The 19,210-nt window shown below is 45.5% G+C and overlaps 1 long non-coding RNA gene across 1 annotated transcript in view; it reads right to left on the reverse strand.

Annotated features, from left to right (window-relative positions):
• LOC131402319 (uncharacterized) overlaps window positions 1–19,210 on the reverse strand; it is a 40,801-nt gene that overhangs the window by 20,503 nt on the left and 1,088 nt on the right. The gene's annotated exons all lie outside the window — the stretch shown is intronic.

The raw sequence follows: 19,210 nt of genomic DNA on the forward strand, positions 1-19,210 counted from the left end.
ATCTCTATAAAGATCTGTGACTCTGATGTGGTCCTGATGCCTGGGGCCACCTATCTGGCCCTGGATAGGGCAGTGGTGCCAGAGTCATCCCCAAAGGCAAGGGTGTCTCTGGGTGGGAGCTCTGAACTTGGTCTTGACCTCTGTGGGTGGGGCTGGGTGACCAAGGGCTTGTGGAGCCACTCCTCGTGCAGACTCATTAGACATCCTGCTGCCCATGGTCAATTCCTATCAGGAGTTGGTCTCCAGCCACCAGTACAGCCTGCAGATCCTGGCCCATTGCAAGCAGAACAGTGACTTTGACAAGCTACTGAAGCACTATGAGGCCAAACTGACTGCAAGGAGAGAGTTCTGGAGATCTTCCTCACTGACCCCATGTTCCAGCTGGCACCTAGCCCTGTCCTTGAGGGCACATACCTTGGGAGCCTTCTGGGGGTCCATGGCAGTGAGGGCCCCAGCTGGGAGCAAGCCACAGCTCCGGGCACCATGCGGCCATGGCCGGGAGAGCCCAAGCCCTAACAGGCCCCAGCTCTGGGCTGCCTGGAGAATGGGGTTAGAGCCAGCCCCCGACCCAGCGGATGGCAGGCCTGTCCAGCTCCACAGAGCAGGCAGTGTGGGAAGGTGAGGGGGAGCTCCTGGTCCTGAGCCCATCACCAGGCCCTTTCTCCTGCTGGCTTACAGCCTTAAGATCTGGGCTCTTGCCCCAGACAAGACCCTGGAAGAGCCTCCACATTAGAGTCTGAGATCAGAAGTGTTGTTGGTGTCCGTCCTCAGCCCTGCTCATGGGAGAGTTGGGAGCTGAGAGAACCATTCTCCGTCCACTTGGTCACTCTCTCTCCCTCTCTACATTGCTGTTTTCTCTCAGACTTACTTCATCACTGTCTCTCTTCTTGCCTCTGTCTCCCTGTCCCTCTGACCTTCCCCATCCTTGCCTCTGTCCCTGTCTCCCTGCCTCTCCCTGCCGCAGATTCCAGGCACATTCTGACACTGCACAAACTCCTGGCCCACTTTTCACTAGCACATAGAGCCAACAGACTGGAGGACGCCAGGGCTAAACTGGGGGAGCTGTCTGAGTGAGCCCGGCTCCCGGGTGCCCCCACCAGTGGACAGGCCAGGGCTAAGGATGCTCCCCAGCGGGAGTTTCCTGAGCCCCAGATGCTAAAATCTCATGTTCAGGTTAGGATCCGAAGAGGTGGGTGTTGGGGCACCCCCAGCCTGTTCCACCTGGAAGCAGGGTCCCCGGAGCAATCTGAGGAGTTCACAGCTCAAGCCTAGGGGGCAGTTGGTGGGATGGTGTGGGTGGTGTGCTGTCCCTGACACAGATGGGGTTCGAGGAAGGGCCCTGGCACTCACGTGGGTCCACCTGCCAGGTGGGGATCCGCCCAGGGACTCGCAGGCACTCTGCCAACTTCCTCTGTTCTCCAGTGTCAGTGTCTCACAACCTGTGGTATAGGAGCCCCAGAGGGGGTCCTGGGTGACGGGCCTTCATGTGCCCAAGGCTGCATCACAGCAGGGAGTGTCACGGGTGGACAAGCCCATGACTTGTCCAGTGTCAGAGGCCCCAGCCCTCTTGTCAAGGCCCCTCTGCTGCCCCTCATTCAGTCTCCAAAGCCCAGGGGAAACCTTCCTCTGCCGGGGCAGAAGCAGAGGGACCAGGGAGGAGGGGCCTACAACAGCCCAGGCAGCAGTTGACGGTGGCCTGCACCAGGTGGTGGCACTGGAGGTGAGGAGGAGGTTCAGATTCGGGGTGTGTTTTGAAGATGGAACCAACAGGAGCTTCTGATGCATTAGATGTGGGGAGAGAGAAGATGGGAGGCAAGAGTGATTCAAGAGTTTTTGGCTGAGCAAGCAGAAGGTTGGAGTTGCTGCTAACTGAAATGGAAAAACTGGCAGGCTGGGCAGGTGTGGAGGGGAAATCTTTCTTGCTTCACTGGAGCTTGACTGGGGGCTTGTTGAGCTTGAGATGGACAACAGTGGTGGAGGGGACAAGATGGAGGAGGGCGTTTGAGTCTGAAGTGTAAGGGAGTGAGCGATTCAGGTGCCATCAACTCAGAGATGATATTTAAAGTCACAAGACTGGTGAGATCACCAAAGGAGTAGGTTTAGGCAGGAACGAGGTGCGTACCAAGAGCTAAGCCCTGGGGTCTGCACCTTATGGAGTCTAAGAGATGATGAGCAGCCTCATACTCAATGATGGGCTGCCAGAAGCTGCAAAGGAGGGTCGGTCTGCAGCGTGTGAGGTCCAGTCCCCAGCTCTGCCAACCACTCAGTGCCCTAAATGGCTTCCCGAGTCCAGCAAAAGGCAGCCAGTAGGGCCACGTCTCCCAGCTGGGCAGAGGGAGGACCAGGCTGGACTAGGGCAGGGCACAGCCCATGGAGTGAAGGTTCATTCAGGGAGCAGATGTAATCAGAGTGTGTTTGCAGACTAACAAAAAGCATTGTGGGGTGGAGACCCCAGTCCTCTCGTGCCCCAAGGAGCCAAATCCTGCACCCTTCCTCAAGCAGAAGACTTGGGACTCCAACGAGACTCCTCATCCCTGTGGGATGCCCTGTCCCAGTGCGTGCCGTTGCAAGGAAGGCACATGGGTGCCAAGGACTTTATCCTAAGATCCTGATCCCCTTTCCCGAAGCCTACTCATCTGATCACCTGATCATCTGCATCTGGCCCGAACACAGCCCTAGAGGCACAGAAGAGGGTTTTCCTATCGGCCTGACAACAGCCCTTTCATCCTCCTCTCTCCCTCCCTTGGGGGACTGAGGAAAGCTCCCAGCCAGGCAGGAAGCCATCAGATAATAAACCCTCCCTGGCTGTGCTCAGAAACACTCCTCCCCTGGGGCTGACTCTCTCCTACCTCTGGCCTTTGTCCCGCTTTTTCTCCTGAACCTCATCTCTTGGGCTCACTGTAACCCAGGTCGTCAATTCCAGCTCCCCCGGCAGACTGCGGCCCTGGGAACTCCTCCCCAGCTGCGTGGACGGTGTGGCTCTCAGCACAAACCCCAGCCAGGGCTGGCAGGAGTCCTGAGCATCTGCAGCTGGCACTTGTCTAACAGTGAAACTAGTGTTGCTACTGTGGGATCGCCCCCTTGTTTGTAGCAAATACAGCCCTCCTCAGCAAAACCCCCACCCTTGTCAAAAGAAATGGTTCTGCTTACCTTTGCTAACTTCCAAAAACGAATCCCTATCCAGGGAACTAGCAGCATATCCTTGAAAGGTGCTTCCCTGTGCCCCGTCCCTTCCAGAAGACGGCTAGGGCCTGGGCTGCTGAGAAGAGCATTGCTGGGAGGGAAGGACTGAGGCTCCTAAGGAAGAGACTCCTTTCCATGCTCCAGTCTGATAACCAGAAAACAACGGGTAATAATAGTTGAATAATAACACCTTTGCAACCAGTGATACTAGCAACAGTGATCACGGCCCTTTACTCAAGCACCTGCTGTGTGCTGGGCCAGAGGTCAGCACGTGAAATGCGTTCTCTTCCATCCTCACTCCGACCGAGCAAACTGAGGGTCAGAGAGGCCCAGTAATTTGCTCATCACGCTGAGGTCGTTAATCACCAATCCAGCTTGACCAGTGTCATCTCTCATTGCTGGGAGGGTTAAACTGGACAGTGTCTACTAGAGAACTTTGGAAGCCATGCATATTAAGCAGCCCTCTTGGTGATCTGGTCATGGTTGTAGAATTTGAGACATCAGCAGACAAATAAGAAGTTTGTGCTTTTCTTGGAGTAAGTGGGGTACTTTCTCCAGATGCTTCTCCCCACAAAATTACTATCTTCCTAAGACTTCTGAAAACCCACCAAGGCTCTTAGCAAAGTTGGCAACTCACAGGCCTCTTTTCCCACCAATGCTATTTTTGTGTGTGTGTGTGTGAGGAAGATCAGCCCTGAGCTAACATCTATTGCCAATCCTCCTCCTTTTTCCCCTCAAAGCCCCAGTAGATAGTTGTATGTCATAGTTGCACATCCTTCTAGCTGTTGTATGTGGGACGTGGCCTCAGTATGGCCACAGAAGCGGCGTGTCGGTGCGCGCCCGGGATCCGAACCTGGGCCGCCAGTAGCAGAGCGTGCATACTTAACCGCTAAGCCACGGGGCCGGCCCCACCACCAATGCTATTTTTAAAAAGCAGTTAAATGGTGCCACCTCCTGGAGGAGGGGTGTTGCGACAGTCATAACAGGACAAATAGGAGAGTTGCCCTTATTCTCACATTAAGGGGCAAGGTGTGTCTTGCTCCCCCCAGACATGCTGGAGCCTACTGGAGTCAGACTTTCCGTGAGCCAGCTGGATTGCCAGGTGCTCCAAAACTAAGCCATTCCAGGGCCTGAACATTAAGAAAGCAACTGTATAACGTGCATTGGGGGAGAGGTGGAGACAGTAAGTGCAAAGACCCTGAGGAAGGATGGGTGGGTGGAGTTCTATGGATGGAGATAAGGTCAGTAGTGGTGTGGGGGGCAGAGTAATGAAGAAAGGTTTCCTATACTCCTGTCCTCCCAGTTTTGCCATCTCTGTTCCACATGGTTCAGACTTTTAAATCAGACCTGCTTTCTAGCTATTAATCTCCATTTCCATTTCCAACACCTGTCTCCTTGGGCTATCAGAAGGATGATGTGAGATCATGCCCATAGAGTGCCTGGCAGAGCGGGCGTTCAATATGCATGCTCTGTCCCCCTTTGTGACCACAGGCTCCACCTGAGAATCCTGGATGCCAGGCCTTCTTCCTAGGTCTGGCCAGAGGCCCGGCATTCCCTTCTCCCTGAGAGACGGGGGCAGCCTGTCTCTGACATTTTCTGTCCCGACAGGATAACGTACAATGAAGTAAACGAGACAGAGAGCATCCAGGAAAACATAGCCATGGAAGGCATGATTGTCGAAGGCTGTGAGACCCTCCTGGACACCAGCCAGACTTTCGTGAGATGGGGCATGGCACCCTGCCTCCCCCGAATCTCAAGGTAGACCCCAGCAGTGGTGGAACATAGGGACACCACCAATTGGTTTGGCTACTCTGTGCCAAAACCTGCCAGCATGATTGTGGAGTATTCCAGGGATGCTGGAGGAATGGGACAGCCGTATGTAGATGTCGGTATCTGCACACATGGATGCAGATATTACTGGTTTTCACATTTCCTGACTCTCCAGATGTACACATCTTCCCAGATGCCCTTGATGTGTCTGTGGATGTCATAGTAAACACTGACATGTCCTTTTGGGGAGAGAGGAGTGGAGGAGGAGGACAGATACTGATTCGCCCTGTGAATCACAAGCATGTTCAGCATCCAAGGGGAAGTCGTGTGGGTCAGTCCCTCTGTCCCTTGCTCATCATCCTTAGCCACTCGTGGGAGGCTGTGATCACAGCGGTTCTCACAGATAGGAGGTTGCCTTCACCCTCAGCCTCCTCTCGCCTTGGGAGCAGTGTTTGAGAGGCACAGCCCTGTGAGGGGGCAGCTAGAGGCTGTGACTGAGGGGACTGACTTCCAACTCGGAGATGTTAGAGCCGCAAGGAGTTTCAGGGTCACCTCTTCAGATTCCACTTGCTGTGGGACCCGCAGCTTCTGCTTGCGTGCCCCCGAGGTGACCTCCACCTCAGATGGGCCTCCTGAGTTCCTTCTATCCAGCCCTGGGACTCTCTGAGCAGATGAAAAGCTCGCCAGCACTTCCTGTGGCCTGTGCAGCTGCCTTTGGCCCCTGCTGCCCTTAGCGAGGGTATCGTTGACTTGGAGTTTTGTCCCGAGCCCCTCTGTGTAGCCCCTGTGCCTTTTCCCTAGGCCGACCTTGTGATCTACTGAGCCCAGAGCCAGCCTCCCTGTGTCCTGGCTCCAGCTGAGCTGCAATGGGCCACAGCTGGAAGAGGCCCAAAGAATGACCTCTCCTGAGGTTGGCAGTGTCACCACAGTCCAGGAATCTGCTCCACTGCCCTGAGCCTAAGAGTTTCCTTCCCACCTGAGGGGCTGGGGTACAGGTGAAGACCAGAGAACGGGGCCCAGCAGGGTTCCAGGCAGTGATGGACGTGGACAGAAGGCAGAGTGGTGGCCCAGAGCAGGCCTGGGGAGATGGAGGGTCAGGGACGGCTTCCTGAGGCGGCATCACTGGAGTCGAGTCTTGAACGGTAAGTAGGAGTGCACAGGGTGGATGGGGTGAAGGAAGGCCCTTCCAGGCCAAGGAGCAGCACTCAGGAGCCACAGGTAACTTGCCCTGGAACTAGAGTGGGAGCAGAGAGGGGAGGCGGTGGTAAGGAAGGAGAAGTGCTGGAGCAGCCTACTGGCAGGCCTTGAAGGCCTGAGTCCCAAGGACAGTGAGGAGCTGGCGGAATAAGTGGGGAGAGGAGGCCTGGAGCACGTCTTAGGGGAGCTGGGATGGCAAATGGGTTCATCACAGCCCCCTGCTCTGCCCGGGAGTGGCTTCCATGTGCAACTTGTTGAGGACTGGGGGGCTCTCTGGGCTCTGCAGCCCAGCGTGTCGTGACTGATTGGTGATGTCTGCTGCGGCTGTGTGTGGCAGGAGGTGCCCTGTGTCTCTTGCTCATCCCTCTGGGCCAGAGCCAGCTCCACACTTGTCCAGCCTCCTGCCTTCCCCAGACCCAGCGCTAAAGAGGTACAGCCTTTTAGATACAGGATACAAACTTCCTTAGAGAGGGAGTACAAACAATACCCTAGTTGGCCTAAATTCAGCCACCAATTAAGAAAGCCTTCAGGTTCAACAATATACTTATCTTAATTTCAATCACAGAAACTAACTCCTAATCTAATACTGCATTAATCTATTAATTCATAAAAGTACTACTGTTACTATGAGGAACAAGAATTATTTCTCCTTGCATAATCTTAGAACAGATCATCACCGAAAGTTAACAATAAAATAAATTCAACCCAACAATTATTTATTACATTAACTGTTAACCCAACACAAGTAGGCATTCAAGGAAAGATTTAAAAAAGTAAAAGAAACTCGGCAAACACAGGCCCCACCTGTTTACCAAAAGCATCTCCTCTGGCATTTCTGGTGTTACAGGCACTGCTTGCCCAGTGACATGGTGTAAAGGCCACAGTGACTGGACCCTGCAAAGGCAGCATCATCATTTGTTGTCTAAATGAGGAATTGTATGAACGGCCACTCGAGGATTTTACTCTCTCTTACTTTTAATCAGTGAAATTGACCTTTCCCTGAAGAGGCGGGAATGACAAAGTAAGACGAGAAGACTCTATGGAGCTTCAATGAATTAAAAAAAAAACAAAGGTAAGCCAAATCAAGGGATAACAAAACTTAAATGGACTAACAATTTTGGTTGGGGTGACTTCAGAGAATAAAATAACCTCTGAGTGATTAAAATCTAGACCAGCTAGTCAAAATATTTTATCACTTATTGATCCAAAATATTGATCAACAGAACAAATTACCCTCGGGAAAACAGCACAGTCCTATTCTACAGTCCATATCCACAATAGGGTGTATGACCGCGATGTTTGATCAGGAGATCCCAGCGGTGTAGCCGCCATTAATCGCTCATTTGTTAAACGATTCAAGCCCTACGTGATCTGAGTTCAGACCAGAGTAATCCAGTCAGTTTCTAGCTATTCCATATTTCTCCCAGTACGAAAGGGCAAGAGAAACAAGGCATACTTTACAAAGGCACATTCAAACAAATAGATGATATAATCTTAATCTAATATATATATATATATATATATATATATATATATATATATATATATATATATATATATATATAGACCTGCCTATAAACGGGGTTTGTTAGGGTGGCTGATTAATTGCATAAAAAGTAAAACTTTATACCCAGAGGTTCAATTTTTCTCCCTAACAGCATGTTCATAATCAATCATCTTTTGTTAATTGTCACCAATCTACCTTCCATAGCATTCCTTACACTAATAGGATGAAAAGTATTAGGTTATATATGACTATGTAAAGGACCACACATCATTGGCCCCATGATCTGTGGAGACATCAGTATTTATATCAGTGTCACAAGGCCATCAGCTGGAGTTCACATTGGAAAACATACCCGGGAAGACACCCTACGGAGGACCCATTAGCACACAACTGAACAAGTCATGTGGACTTTTGTCAATGACCTAGTATTTAAAATGGTAGGATAGGGCTGGCCCCGTGGCTGAGTGGTTAAGTGTGCGAGCTACGCTGCTGGCGGCCCGGGTTCGGATCCTAGGCGCACACCAACACACCGCTTCTCCAGCCATGCTGAGGCCAAGTCCCACATACAGCAACTAGAAGGATGTGCAGCTATGACATACAACTATATACTGGGGCTTTGGGGGAAAAAATAAATAAATAAAAATTATAACAAAAAAAATAAAATGGTAGGATAAAGATGCAGGATTCTAATGGGTTCATGGAAATGCTGAATGCACAATTCGGAAACAAGGAATAATCGACAAGGTTAACCAACTCCAATAGATTTATAATTGCTCACTTGTACACAGTAAGAGTTTCTGCTGAACAATTAAGTATTCATGTATTTGTCTTGATGAAAACATGAAACTTTATGTTGAATAAAAATGGGCCATTTTCCTGTATTATTACATTACTACTCATCATTTAGTCAATTTCTATAGTTAATGGAGTTATAAACATAATTACAAAGGCATGCATCCATCAGAAAACAACTATGAGTGAATCTGGAAATTGTAGGGCCAAAAATAATGTTTTCAATATTATGTATTAGAACATGTATATACATAACAAGGTTGAGAGAAAACTCTGATTAAAGGAGATTAAAATGTAATCTAATCTTAAAAGAATAAAAAGAGTGTCAGTCCTGGGAGACTGGGGATAGGCAGTAAAATTTCACAGAATTCTGAGACTGGAAATGGGCCATTCCCTACCTTCATTTTTTTATTGTCGTTGCCAAGGGAATTTTTCCACCAAGAACAGAGAGATGGAGGGGAAAGAGGACATGGAAGGATATGGCAGACACGAGAAAGGTTCCATTTTCAGGACACCTTAGAGCAGTCAGATGTCCATATTCTAGGTCATGTAACCACAAAAAATTTCCCCTGGGAGACGCCTTCTGTAGCTCTTCCCTCCAAATTTCCACTCATTCCTCCTGATGAGATCATCCTAAATGAGAACAGGCTGGGAGAAACACAGAGCTGCCTGGAGAAAAGCCTATCTTGTAAATTGACCCTGCCCTGGAGCTGGCTGGGCAGAGGGCAGGAGCTGCACGATGGACACCGACCCCTCTTCAGTCCAGGGACTTTCCTTTATTGCCCTTTGGGGAATACACTGACTGTAACACTGAGGTTAACTGAAGGCCAATAGGATCTAGTGTGAGACTAAGGTGTCAATAAAGCACTTGACGCAACATGTTTTCATGTGTATCAATATGTGCATAACTAGGGAGAAGGGCCTTAACATCTTTATGATCCTTAAGGGAAATTTGACTCACACCAATTTAGGAATCATTGACAATAACGTGTCATGTAGAAGAAGGATCGTCAATCTAAATGAACTTATTCACACACTCAGTGTCCTAGTCATAGACTGGGCACTTTATTTATTTATATTTTTCTGAGGAAGATTCACCATGAGCTAACATCCGTGCCAGTCTTCCTCTAGTTTGTATATGGGTCATGCCCACAGCATGGCTGCTGATGAGTGGTATAGGTCTGTGTCCAAGAACCGAACTCAGGCCACTGAAGAGGAGCTCATTGAACTTAAACACTAGGTCATGGGGCAGACCCCTAGACTGGGCATCTTTGGGTTTTGTGTGTGTGTGTGTGTGTGTGTGTGTGAGGAAGATCAGCCCTGAGCTAACATCTGATGCCAATCCTCCTCTTTTTTGCTGAGGAAGATTGGCCCTGGGCTAACGTATTTGCCCATCTTCCTCTACTTTGTATATGGGACGCTGCCACATCATGGTTTGAGAAGCAGTGCATCGGTGCATGCCTGGGATCTGAACCTATGAACCCTGGGGCCACGAAGCAGAGCACCCACACTTAGCCACTGCACCACCGGGCCATCCCTAGACTGGGCACTCTTAACAAGAGAAGTGCATTCCTCACAGTTCTGAAGACTGGGATGTTCAAGATCTAGGTTCAAGCTGAGTGGCTTTTGGTGAGAGCTCTCTTCCTGTTTTGCAGAAGGACAGCTTCTTGCTCTACCCTCATCTGGCAGAGAGAGCTCTGGCCCTCCATCTCCTTGTAAGGGCACTAATCCCATCATGGGGGCATCACACTCATGGCCTCATCTAAGCTAATTAACTCCCAAAGGCCCCACTTCCAAATACCATCACGTCGGGGATTACGATTTTAACTTATGAAATTGGATTACATAGACATTCAGTCCATAGCATTCATGAAACCAACAATTAACAAATATTTATAGAAGTCATACAGCCCAAACTGAAGAATGTTCTGGAGATCATGTGGCAAATGATACAATATCTTTCCCTTCATAGAGTCTCCTAGTGGAGGCAGTAAAAATTAACAAAGAAAACTTGTGCTATTTAAAAGCTAACATAAATCAATTATGACAGACTGTACTTACAATTGTCTTCTGGTAAGACAAGTCTGATTATCAGAGTCCAGATTCAGCAAATTCCCCCGGGTGAGGGCATGTCTGGCAATCTCACCTAAAAAGGTTCTTTCCTTTTTGAAATTTTATTTCATCTAGTCCTGTTTGCTTCCACATCCCTTTGGTGTTTTCAAACATACAGTATTTATTAAATCAATGTTTAACTGTTGCTCTGCCTTTACCACATCTGACTGAAAGCAGAAATTACTGGACTTGTCTGGAACCAAATTTCAGTTCATTTTTCCTCCTCTTTCTGCTCAGACTCTCTTCTCTCCATTGAAATAGCAAATGCCTTAGGAGAGAAGCCGCATGGAGCTGGTGCTCACAATCTTGTGCTTTCCTTGTCTCAGAGCTTGTAGACCCCCAAGTCCTGTCTGCACAGGATGTTCTACAACCCTCCAAACAGCTGTTGTGTGCTTTGTCAAGCTCTTATAGCTGCCCAAGAAAAGCTACTCAATAAAAGTGGAACCTGCAGTAATTTTATCCTGAAATGTTTTAAATATTTTAAACCAATGAATATTTGTCATTTTTCAAGGAATATTTCTATAATTTTATAAGAAACATTTAAATAGGAATTTTAACAGCAATAATGGCTGTTCTTTGGCCAGAATTCCATGTTATTCATTGTTTGGAATTATATCTAAGCTTTGATGCACTCTCTTCAGTGCCTTTTAAAATATCACTGTTCCTTATATTTAAATATCTTGTGATGGGTTTGTATCAGTCACCTTCTTTGTACCATTTCAGATCCTCTTGGGTCCTCCTACCCTTGAGTCACATGTCATTTAGCAACCAGCTTTGCAGGTATCATATTTGCTTTATGCAAGTGCCTCCTGACAGCTCCCCACATTTTTTCCCTGTGCCCTCTGCCTCTCCCTCTCGCCCTGGGGTGTCCATGTTGATGCTGAGGTGTGAAAAACCTCTTGATCAAGCCCACTCGTGCACGACCACGTTCCTTGTTGTGTGGATGTGTGTGTGTTCAGCAATTCTGTATGGTCACAGGGTGCATGGTTATTATGGCATCTATGTGAAGGTGTGTTTTGTTGACGTGTGTGTGTGTTTAGAGAGTTCAAGTCACTGTGGGCTCTGAGACAGTGAGTGGTCTGTATGTGTGTGTGAGTTTGTGTGTATGTTCTGAATATCAGTGTGCATTATCAGGTGTAGTTTACAGTCTGAATGCTGATGGTCATTTGCAAATAGTGTGTATGTGGGTGTGTGTTGTCAGCATTTCCACGTGTTCAGAGGATGTCTGTCATTGTGGGAATGTGTGGAATAAGTATGTTATTAATCAGTGTGGACACCAACATTGTTTGCCTGTTACCAGTTGAACACTCAACACCCCTGAAGAAACATTGAGTCCAGACATTCACAGGCCCCATCGGGCCCGCAGAGATCCTACTCAGCTGTTTTCTTCCCATCACAGAAATATGAACAGGTAGCCAAGGACCACTTGATATTTGAGGAATTCCTCTAGCATGAATGATGGAGCAAGAAACACATACACTGAAGTGAGGGACTAAAGGAGCAGAAAGGAAATCCAGAGATCATAGTGAAACTTCATTTGCATATCTAGTAACATCTTCAAAACATTTAGAGATGTGCTGGTCCCATGGCCTAGTAGTTAAGTTCAGAGAACTCCACTTCAGTGGTCCTGGCTCAGTTCCTGGGCGTGGACCTACAACACTCATCAGTGGCCAGGCTGTGGTGGCCACCCACATACAAAATAGAGGAAGATTGGCACAGATGTTAGCTCAGGGTGAATATTCCTCAGCAAAAAGAAGAAGATTGGCAACAGATGTTAGCTCAGGGTGAATCCTCCTCAGAAAAGAAAATAAAAAAGATAAAACAATCAGTAAGTGCATATATATGTATTGATGTTACTGCACAATATTGGGTTTCTCTTGCCCAATGCACATTAAAAAATCCAATTATTCTGGCATCAGCTTTTGGGAAATGATGTGTAGCTTTATTTTGTGAGATTGATCTGCAAGGAGACAGGGGGCATGTGTCTGTCTCTGATCTGTCTCCCTGATCCAGGTCTTGGGGCACAATTTATGGGATGAAGGGCAGGGTGGTCTGACGTGTTGAGGTACATGATTGGAAGTAAGGAGAAGTGAGGTAATTGATGATCTGCACAAGCAAAGTCAAGCTTTGTGGCTCTTCATTGGATGTATGTTCACAAATTGGCAGTGTTACCATGATCAGAGAATGGAGTTTTTAGCTCCTTGATGTCCAAAGGTCACTTATAAAGCATTTGGGCACTCCCAGTTGATGAGTTGGTGGTCCCAAGTGGTCTGATCTGGATGAGGGGTCTCAGCTCCTGAAAGAAAACTCTTAGCTACTCTGTTGATAAGATGGGGTCACTTGAACTGGTCCTGGAGGGCCCATGGTTATGTTGGTATATGCGTATCTATGCATATGCATGAGATTATCTGTATGTGTGTTAAACCTAGAGTATAAACAAAGCCAGGCTCTAGTGAAAGTGGTCAGGACAGATTTTAATCAGTAATATACCACTGCACTAGGGAAGAGGGAACAGGGTGAACTGAACTCAATTTGATTTGTACAGAGATGACTGGGCATTTGAAAGGGAGAATGAGGGAGCAGGCAGAGGGGTGAGCAGGGGCTCAGTAGCGTCAGGGAGGGAAAAGTTACAGAGTGTTGGTCAGTGCAGTGTGATCTGGCCAGTTGTGTCTGCTGGTTGGAAATGATCAAAGTTTCACTTCTCTCCTCTCACAGAGTCTGGGAGACAGACACCCTGTCCTCAGCTCAAGTAATGGCTGTCAGGACCTTTAGAAGTGCACTCCTGGGCCAGCCCCGTGGCGTAGCGGTTAAGTGCGGGCGCTTCGCTGCTGGCGGCCCGGGTTCGGATCCCGGGCGCGCACCGACGCACCGCTTGTCCGGCCACGCTGAGGTCGCGTCCCACATAGAGCAACTAGAAGGATGTGCAGCTACGACATACAACTATCTACTGGGGCTTTGGGGGAAAAAATAAATAAATAAATTTTTTAAATAATTTTATTTATTAATAAATTTTTTTTATAATTATAATTTATAATTATTTATATATAATTATAAATTATAATTATAATAAAAAAATTTTTATTAATTAATTAATAAATAATAATAATAATTATATTATTATAATTATAATAATAATAAATAAATAAATTTTTTAAATAATTTTATTTATTAATAAAATTTTTTTATAATTATAATTTATAATTATTTATATATAATTATAAATTATAATTATAATAAAAAAATTTTATTAATTAATTAACTTATTTTTTCCCCCAAAGCCCCAGTAGATAGTTGTATGTCGTAGCTGCACATCCTTCTAGTTGCTCTATGTGGGACGCGACCTCAGCGTGGCCGGACAAGCGGTGCGTCGGTGTGCGCCCGGGATCCGAACCCGGGCCGCCAGCAGCGAAGCGCCCGCACTTAACCGCTACGCCACGGGGCTGGCCCATACATAAAATTTAAAAAAAAAAAAAAAAGAAGTGCAGTCCTGAGTTATAGGAGACACACATACAACTCAAAGGGACAGAGCAAAGATTCACAGTTGTAAGAACTTTTGGGTAAATGCTCTAAGAAAGGGATGTCAGGGATCAATGATGGAGTGTTGGCCAGAACAAACAGTCAAATCTTTTGGCTGCCTTGAGCTTTCTCAGGCAGGCACTTTAAGGGGGCAGGGGTAATCCTAGAGATGTGGATTTGAGCTGTTAGAAACTATGTCAGTGTTTAAGTCTTATAATGTGTGTGGGGGGGTGAAATCATTTGTGCTGAGAGGGTGTAGTTATTATAGGCCAAGATGGAGGCCTAGTCAGGAAGAGGGCTCAAAGGAGGCTGGCTTGAGTTTGGTCAAGTACAGGAAACTATATATATAAATAATATATGTATATTTTTTGAATAATACAAATCGCTATATTGAATAATATAATATATTGAATTAAATAATTTAAAATATATATTTAATGAATATGTATTGAATGTGTATAAGTATGTGTATATATATTTGAATTAATATAAAGATATATATATGATTTAAAGGAATATTCAGGCATAATAACAGAAATTTCCAGAATTGATAAAAGACTTCCACTCTAGATTCAGGCAGCTGAATACATCTCAAGCACAATTAAAAAAAAAATTTAGAGCCAGATCCATCCAGTGAAACCAAAGAACACTAAATACAAAAGAAGATATTCAAAGCCCCACAGAGGAACAGAACACTTACAGAGACTTACATTTAGACCTATGATACATTTCTTAATAATGGAAGGCAAGAGAGAGTTGGATTAAATCTTCAAGGTACAGAGAGAAAATAACTTTCAGTGTATACCCAATCAAACCATATCTCAAGAACTGGGGTGAATTAAAGATATTTTTATGCAAACATTTACTAAGAGTATTACCACCACCAAATGCTCATTAAGGAACTTCTGAAGAATGTACTTTAAGGGGCCAGCCACCTGGTGTAGTGGTTTAAGTTCAGCACGCTCTGCTTCCAAGGCCTGAGTTTGTGGGTTTGGATCCCAGGATTAGATCTACACCACTCATCAGCCATGCCATGGTGGTGACCCACATACAAAATAGAGGAAGATGGGCACAGATATTACCCAGGCTAATCTTCCTCAAGGAAAAAACTTAAAAAGTAAAAAAGAATGTACTTTAAGAAGAAAGAAACTGATAGAAGAACTGCTAAGAGGTAAAAATGGATTGTGAGGATAAAAACGGGTAAACATCTGAATAAATCATTGAAAGCATGACTTTACCAAACAATAATAATATTCACAATGTATAACTGACGCAGTTAAAAACTAATGACAAGGGAACTTCTGTTTTAGAGGAGATTAAGACAGGAAAGCACTCTTGCTGCAAAAGTGGACACAGGCAGATAAATTATAAATATATTTTTAGAGCATCAGACAACTTCAGAATCAACCAACTAAAATTCCAGAAAGAAGAAAAAGTCTTTTATGTGAGCAAGGATTTTTATCTTTCTTTCTCCTGCAGGCGTTTTCTGATTCTGGGTGCTTGCCGAGGATCTGGTTTGCTCAGTCCGAGTCTTGGCTAGGGAAAAGAGAAACTAGCCAAACTTGTAGTGATTCTGCAGGAGTGGTGTGGCAGAGGAAACCTGAGGGCTTTCAGACACACAACTGCTCTTCCTCAAAGCACCCGTGTTATGTTTTGGTGCCACACAGGAATCTGGGGAGATAGGCCAAAAGCTTCCATAAAGCAAAGTGAAACCTCCAGAAGTGGTGGAAGTGGCCGAAGTCAAACATACTGCTAGTCTGACCTTCAGGGAATTTGCCATATTGTGAAGCGATGTAAGGTAGGAGGTTGGAGAACTGCGCTGAGATGTCTGAAGGCCATAGCTGGATTTTCTGTGGGCTCCCAAACCTGAGGAGACAGAGATCTACCAGACTTAGAACCAGACCCCTGTGCTGGGGAGGCGAGCACAGCAAACAGGAACAGGCGAAAGCGGAAGGGCTGGGTTTACTAAAAGTGAGACCCGGCCCCAACTCTGATCAATGTCTGATTGGACTCAGGTGCTCCAAACTCACTCTTTCCCAGTGAGGTCATGTAGAGCCTCTCGACTTACTTTACACAGACCTTCCAAAGACACTGGTGAGAGGATGGAGAAGGCAAGCCACAGACTGGGAGAAGACTTTTGCCAATCACATATCTGACAGGACTATAAAGAACTCTCAAAACTCGGCAATAAGAAAATCCAAGTTTAAAATGGGCACAGATTTGGACACTTCACTAAAGACGATACACAGATGGCAAATAAGCACATGAAAAGATGCTCAACATCATTAATGCTGAGAAAAATGCACATAAAAACCACATTGAGATACTGCTATGTACCTGTTAGAATGACTAGAACTAAAAAGGTTGACCATACCAAGTGTTAATGAGGATGGAAAGTAACTGGAACACTCCTACATTGCTGGTGGGAACACAGAGTGGTTCAGCCTCTTTGGAAAACAGTTTTATTTATTTATGTATTTTTTGTGAGGAAGATCAGCCCTAAGCTAACATCCATGCTAATCCTCTTTTTTCTGAGGAAGACTGGCTCTGAGCTAACATCTATTACCAATCCTCCTCCTTTTTTTTTTCCCCAAGCCCCAGTAGATAGTTGTATGTCATAGTTGCACATCCTTCTAGTTGCTGTATGTGGGACGTGGCCTCAGCATGGCCAGAGAAGCGGTGTGTCGGTCACGCCCGGGATCTGAACCCCGGCTGCCAGTAGCGGAGCACGAGCACTTAACAGCTAAACCACGGGGCCGGCCCCTGGGAAACAGTTTTAAAGTGGAGTTTGTTATGCTGCTGTAACAAATTACCACAAATTTCATGGCTTAAAACAACTCAGTTTATTGCTTTACAGTTCTGTAGGTTAGCAGTCTGACACGGGTCTCCTTGGGCTAAAATCAAGGTGTTGGTAGAGCTAGGTTCTTTTTGGGGGGACTCTAAAAGTTAATCCATTTCCTAGCCTTTTCAAGTTTCTAGAGACCACCACATTCCTTAGCCTATGGCCCCCCTCCTCCACCCTCAAGACCAAGAACTCTGCAACTCTCTGGCCCTGCTTCCCTAGTTGTATCTTTTTTTCTACTCAACTGCTTCTCTTTCCCGTTTAAGGGCCTTTGTGATGCACTGGGCCCACCTGGATAATCCAGGATAATCTCCCTATTTTAAAATCAGTTGATTAGCAACCTTAATTCCATCTGTAAATTTAATTCACCTTTGCCAAATAAACTAATGTATTCCCAGGTTCCAGGGTTTAGGACATCTTTGTGGGCCATGACTTTGCTACCACAAACAGTTTTTCAAATAAAGTTAAACATACACATACCATGTGACCCAGCAATTCCACTTCTAGGTGCTTACCCAAGAGAAGAAGACTAATGCTCACACAAAAACTTGTTTGCAAAGATTTATATCAGATTTTTGCTAGTCAAAAAAGACAAAACTGAAAATAACTCAAATGTCCTTCAACTGCTGGATGGATCAACTGTAGTACATTCATACAATACATACTGCATTCAGCAATAAAACAGAAGGAACTGCTGATACAGGCAACAACATGGATGAACACTAAAATGAATGTATTGTGCTAAATGAAAGAAACCAGACTCAAAAGGCCCAATACTGTGGGATTCCATTTATATGATATTCTAGAAAAGACAAACCACAGGGAAAGGCAACAGATCATTAGCCACCAGGGGTTAAGGGTGGGGGAGGAGTTGACTACAAAAGAGCAGCTGAAGGGAGTTCTGGGTGCTAGAATTATTCTGTATCTTGATTTTGGTAGTTGCACAGCTCTGTGCTTTGTCAAAACAGTTGTACAAAGACAAAACAAATACATCATTTCTCACGCATCAGATTGGCAAAACTTTAAAAATTTGACAATGCCGATCCGACAATTCCCAGGGCAAGGATGACTCAGACACTGTTGGCGGGAATGGAAATTGTTAAAACTTCAGAGGATGATTTGGCTGCAGCTCGTCAAGTTGCAGATGCACATCGGCCTCTGGCCCAGCAATCCACTCACAGGCTGGTGTCCATTCTAGGGAGTCCACATGTGTTCAAGGAGACACACACAAGGATAGTCATTAAACATGGTAAGGGACTGAATTAATTGTGGTTAGTAGTTATTTAAAAAAGAAAGGAAAAAATGCATATGGGAAAGAATCAACCCTGCTGGTTACATATGTGATCTGGGAAGGTAACTCATTGGTTTGTCTACTTAATAGTACTTAGCACAGAGAGCACTGTACTAGGAATCTGGAGACAAGCATCTGAGCATTTAGTTCCAACTCTGCCACTAAAGTAACAGTCAGACTATGGATGACAACTTGAGGTATCGCACTTTCCATTTCCTGGAAAATGAAGAGATTAGGCTCTACAACCACTGAAATTATTTCCAACTCCACAATTCTATGATTCAATAAGTCAACAATCAAAAATTGTATTCCAAAGTACCTATGTTGAGAAACTGTTTTTCCCAGACACCCTGAAATCAGAAACTATCAGCGAAATTGGACATCTTAAAATATTGGTACATAAAATGGCCCAAATTTCTTGGTACGTCTATGACAAGCTGTTTAATCAAGATCGTAACTCAGAAACAGCGTATAAACAGCGAAACCCACCATACTGATTTGAGTCACCCTCAGGAAAAACGTATGTCCTCTCCCATTTTAACATTCCAAAACAAATTCACCATACTAATGAGTCCAACTTGTCAAGTTCAGGTCTGTCTAGCCAAAAGTCATTCATGTATATGGTAAGATTTACTTGATATTTTAACAAAGATAAAAAGATGAATGGCTTTTTGTATTTTTGCCTGTTTCATCTATAAAGATCTTACATTATAATTTAATAGCTTCAGCCTGCTACAATAATTTAAAGAGCCTTTTGAAACTTGTAATATGCCATGTCCAACAGGATCTAGTAAAAAAAATCAGTAGTTCACAATCCAAAAAAGCTTATTTAGATTCATTACCAACAATACTTACACTTCAAAGACACCAATAACCAACATGTCATTTGTTCCTCTTGCAGAATTTCATAGGTTGTTAAATTCTGGTATCATCCAAAAGCATAATTAGGATGCTATCATTAAAATCAGAAATATTAAAACTAATGATTAAACTATCAAAC

The sequence above is a fragment of the Diceros bicornis genome (assembly GCF_020826845.1).
Source record: "Diceros bicornis minor isolate mBicDic1 chromosome 7 unlocalized genomic scaffold, mDicBic1.mat.cur SUPER_7_unloc_2, whole genome shotgun sequence".
Classification (NCBI taxonomy): domain Eukaryota; kingdom Metazoa; phylum Chordata; class Mammalia; order Perissodactyla; family Rhinocerotidae; genus Diceros; species Diceros bicornis.